We start from the raw sequence: 5401 nt of genomic DNA, 5'->3' as shown, positions 1-5401 counted from the left end.
CCAGGATCTGGCCAATGGCTAAACAGTTTTTCAGGGAACATATTTGTGCAGTTCCCTTAAGGGTGCCGTCCTGGGGCACTCTTGGACCACTTGCCTCTATCTCCTCACAGGGAAGCACGGGCACCCTCAACTTTTTCAACAGTGCTCTCTGAAGTAAGGATCAGGCTTACCACCAGTTACTATGATTGACCAAATTCCTGCCAGCAAGGCTGCGGTAAGCAGTACATGCGCCTGCATGGCCCAAAACTACTGTGTAACATCCAGAATATTCTCACATGCCGTCATTTAAAGTTTTGGGGACTGGGGGATAAACATAATTTATGAGTATTTCACCAAGACAGTTCACTGGAACAGAGAGAGACCTGACCTTGACAGGGTTCTCAGCTCTGGGTGCCAGCTCTTCTGAGCTTGCAATATTTAATGTTTTAAGTCCTAGGTACATTTTTCTGACCTCCATGTTTATTAAATACATTAACATTTCTAACCTTCATGGAGAAAAAGTCTATAAACATGAACCTCACTGCCCATAAAACTGTAAGGCAATGAGAGGAGCTAAAAATCTATTCAAAATGGTACTACTGGGTTGGGCCTGACTTGTCTTTTTTTCCATGTTCAGGTATGTGAAGTGCACCTACAACACTGACATCATCACTTACAAAGCGGGATTTGATGTCGATCCTGTGTGAGGTCTGAAGGCACCTGTGTATAGTCTTGCACCTTTATCACCTGCACGCTGTTGCCCCGTGTTTCTTCCAGCAAGGCCACATCTCCTGTCACGCAGTCCCTATGCTGCATTCAGGGCAGCATGCCAGGTCTGGCTAAGGACTTGCACTTGCTGAAAGATTTCCAAAATATTATCGTACAATGAAACTAGCCAGGACACTGCTTTAGGCAAAGACCTTAAAGCTTATACACTCCTGACAGAGTTCCATTCTCAGGATTATTTATTTTCACAATGGTAGCAGTAGCCACAAAACAGAGAGAGGAGCAGGGACCCCTCCTTGTGCCCAAGTTTAAGTGCAGTCCTTCCTCTTCTGCTGCTCCCTGAAATCCTTTCTGCAGTGTCAAGGGGAGAGACGAGCCGTGACGGAGTGACCCCATCCAAATAATGCTGGTGGCTAAAGTATTTGCCTGGGGAGATGAACATTTAACTCACTAGCCATTAAAGTTTCATGGACTCCCCGTTCTCGCACTTAAGAGAACACCATTAGTTCACAGCTCTACGGAAAGCAGACATGTTCAGAATAAGGACGTGAAGCAGAAAGGTATTTTAGATCCGTTAGTTATAATTTACACACCAGTGACATACGGCATAAAGACAAAATATACAGATTTTCATATATATATACATGGATCAACACAGTGCACAATTTCAAGTTATGTTACAATTAAGTGTACAATTTTAAATATGGCTTTATAAACTAGTAGTAATAACAGTGCTAAAATAATGTATGTCTCATGTAAGTTCATACAAACAACATAATGCAGCTACAGTATTAGAGTCCTCATTTAGCAATGTGTTGCTTCATTTTGTTAGTTAAACCTCATACACTGCAGCTAGCTGGATATATCCCTCCCCCCATACCCATCTACATATACTGTATTCTTGCTGGATTGCACACCCCAGTGATTAAAACTTTGGGACTTGCATTCTTCAAGTATCCTGAAAAATAAAAACCTGTACATTCCAGGAAAGATTAGTTGTCAGAACAAACAAAGAAGTGAGGGAAGAACACACACAAACATAGTGCCCAGTAAGAATATCAACACGATCAGTGAAGCTTAAAAAAGCAGTCTTTTTTTTGTTTGTTTAGAGAGCTTAAAAAAAACGATGGTCACATCTTGTTTGCCTTACTGCTCCAAATAAGGCAAATTTTTAGGTGAGGATAATTAGACAGAGGCATAAGAGAAGTGGTAAATTCTGGGTCACTTGGAAGCTCGGTCAGAAACTCTGGCCCCGCTGAAGCAAACGGCACTTATCAGCGGCTTCAAAGAGGACAGGATTTTATTTGTTCTGCAAAAGTTGAATGCCTTTTGGAAGCATATGCTCCATTTCAGCTTTAGTTTATTGAGCTGAATGTGGAAGTCATTAGATGAAATCCTACAATCCTTTTTATGCACGAGTCAGACTAAATGCCCATAACTATCTCCTCTGGCCTAAAAAACCTGGAAGTGGGGCAACCAGGACATGGTACTAACAGTTTAGCACTGTAGTGACACACTGAGTGTTTTCATTGACTGTACACAGACATCCCTTTTCTTTTCCAAACTCCTCAGGGAGCTGCAGAAACATCTGCTGAGAAGTACGTCACATTAGGGTACTTCCATAGGGAAGGAGTGCAAAAGAAGCCCTTGCCGATGGCCATCAAAGAGAGAATTGCCCCAAACCACCGAGACAGAGCTGATTCATGTTGCAACACTTTTCTCCAGAGGCAAAGCTGTGAAGACTAGGGTCACTGGCCTGAAAATTAAACCCCACCAGCAACCCATGCGGTACAGGGGAACACCTTCCCTCAACAGGGCACCAGCTGAACACGACGGCCCACGTTCACCAGGAAGCTCAAAGCTGTGCTCGCTGCAATGCTCTGGAAAGGGGTCAAACCCGAGCAGATCCTTGTCCTTGCCCTTCATCACCAGGATGCAGACGAGACTGCAGCGCGGGCACGGGATGACAGCATGCTGACAGCCTCACTGGAGCCGCAGCTACCGAAATGAGTCCCTGCGCTGCCTACGTAGCACTAATACCTGAAGCACAGCACTGCATACATGAATACCTGTAGCACTAATCAACTGCTGAAAACCACTGCAGTCATTTAAAGGTACCTCTCGTCCTCTTGGTCCACAGGATTAAACACTACTACTTGGGTACTCCTCCAGTTCACAGCCACTGACAAGTATGGGCATGACTCACACCTACACTATGTATATCCATTTCCATATGCCAGCTACTGGGACATCCAATGTAATTATGCATTTAGAGAGCATAATTTGCTTTATTTCGATCACATGCCTAATTCATAACTTTGCAGTATTTGGGGATGGGAGGGGTTAGGCTAAATAGCTACTTGTCAGAAAACAGATTCAAATTCTTATTCAAACATCTAATGACAAGACCCACTTGAATTCATCCCCTGCCACAGAAATTTCACTTGGTGAGCTGCCCTGCATAAATCTGCACATAACACACTTTTCCAGCAGGCAATATTTTGTAAGGCTTAGTATCTGACAGATACAGCCCTTTCAATGAAAACAGTATGAAACTGTCATGATTACTTGAGCAGACATCACTGACAAAAGGAAATTCGTGCCTGAACTGTTGCTGCAGAAATATTTCAGGCAATATTTTTTCAAAGAGAATATAGATCTGGAGGGACATTGCCAAGGTTTTAAAGATCAAAATGTGTGACTCGCAGTGTTATAATTGGATGGAAACAGTCCTCCAGTTCTGAAACATCGGGTTTGGTTTGGTTTTTATATCAACCACCACATTTGTAGGATTTCTGTAGGACCTATACATCCCAGCATCTGTTTCCCCTACTCGGTAACAGTGAGCTTTGCTGACAGAGCCAATGAGTCCAACAGGGGTAAACGAATCCCTTTTGACATGACAAGAGTGTTACACAGTCAGACACTGCAATTCACATGAAAAAACAACAGACTGCTTCAAATCTAACTCTACTGGAAACGGAGGGCTTGCTTTAAACTCCTGTTTGCCAAACAAGGAGCAGACCAATTATCCATTCTCTTACAGCAGCACTATGGAAACAAAGGTAGTACACGGCCTTAGGTGGCGTTTAAGGCAAAGTAACTGGGAGGAATGTCACTGTCTCCTCACCAGCTCGTGAGCAGGGCAGGGCTCCCACCCAGGCCGGAGCAGTGGCATTAGCCAGGCTGCAGGTTCAGCCCAAGTCCTCCTGTGGAGACCCACCACTCGGCACCCTCCCCACATCCCACCGTCTCCCCTCCTTCCTGCTGCCTCCTCCCCTGACCATCCAAGGGCTGCCTGCCCTATTTTGGTTTGGTAGGGGCTGGATAGTGTGGAGGAGCCCCAAGCTAGCTTTCCTCCTGCCAGGACCACGTACCACCATCTACCCAAAACCAGCCTGGGGCTGCAGCTGGAACCACAACCAGGTTTGGTGCTGACAGCTGTGATGCTCTCGGAGACAACACGGACATTTGACTCTTGTGACAAGGGTCCCTGAACCCTTCCTAACATTGCCCCACAATTAGTTTCTGGCCACAGTGGAGGGACTCCCAGCCAGGGAAAAACCTTATGTGGTCCATGTCACCTCAGACATGACAACATGGCATCCATTGTCCTCCACGTCCAGCTTGAAACGGCCATCCATCCCAGCTCACCTGCTGGGTGGCTGGCACCCTGCGGCTGTCCCAGGTTTCACAGTTGCAGAGACACCTGATGTCCCTGACCCCCATCAGCAGCACAACCAGGACCTCCAGCATCCCTACAGTGGACTTGCTTGGAATTTTGATCAGTGAGGGTGTGGGAAGGAAAAAAAAAAAAACTGTCCTGGTTTCAGCTGGGATAGAGTTAACTGTCTTCCTAGTAGCTGGTACAGTGCTATGTTTTGAGTTCAGTATGTGAAGAATGTTGATACCACTGATGTTTTCAGTTGTTGCTCAGTAGTGTTTAGTCTAAAGTCAAGGATTTTTCAGCTTCTCACACCCAGCCAGTGAGAAAGCTGGAGGGGCACAAGAAGTTGGCACAGGACACAGCCAGGGCACCTGACCCAAACTGGCCAACGGGGTATTCCATACCATGTGACGTCCCATCCAGTATAGGAACGGGGAAGTGGGGCAGGGATTCGCCGCTCGGGGACTGGCAGGGTGTCGGTCGGCGGGTGGTGAGCAATTGCACTGCGCATCATTTGTACATTCCAATCCTTTCATTATTGCTGTTGTCATTTTATTAGTGTTATCATTATCATTATTAGTTTCTTCTTTTCTGTTCTATTAAACCGTTCTTATCTCAACCCATGGGTTTTGCTTCTTTTCCCGATTTTCTCCCCCATCCCACTGGGTGGGGGGGAGTGAGTGAGCGGCTGCGTGGTGTTTAGTTGCTGGCTGGGGTTAAACCACGACAAAAACAAAAACCAAAAAACCAAAATCCACAAACCACACACACCAAAAGGAAATAAAGATGCTCTCCAACTATATTTAGTTCTGTACAGCCCCTCAGGACTAAGATAAAAAATAGAGGTGATTGGGGGGGGGGGGGCAGACAAAAAAAAAAAAACACACACTGCAGGACTGAGAAAACATTGCTCTTCTAGTAGAATTTTGAAAAGTCAGAAAAATCTGTTCTGTTTTTTTTCGCCTTCTCTTTCCCCATGCAAACCCAAATGAACTACCACTTTTTCATAGATGTTAAAAAAAGTTTTTT

General features: G+C 45.3%; 1 long non-coding RNA gene across 1 annotated transcript; it reads right to left on the bottom strand.

Annotated features, from left to right (window-relative positions):
• Positions 1-1266: 1266 nt before the first annotated feature.
• On the bottom strand, positions 1267-5238 carry LOC128139286 (uncharacterized). The gene is made up of 2 exons (XR_008234300.1): positions 5131-5238; positions 1267-4528 (listed from the first exon to the last, which is right to left on the bottom strand). It is a non-coding gene; the product is annotated as an uncharacterized LOC128139286 (long non-coding RNA).
• Between the last annotated feature and the right edge of the window lie 163 nt (positions 5239-5401).

The sequence above is a fragment of the Harpia harpyja genome, chromosome 3 (assembly GCF_026419915.1).
Source record: "Harpia harpyja isolate bHarHar1 chromosome 3, bHarHar1 primary haplotype, whole genome shotgun sequence".
NCBI lineage: Eukaryota > Metazoa > Chordata > Aves > Accipitriformes > Accipitridae > Harpia > Harpia harpyja.
Note: the sequence above shows the minus strand (reverse complement) of the source record. Positions and strands in the feature narration are given on the sequence as shown.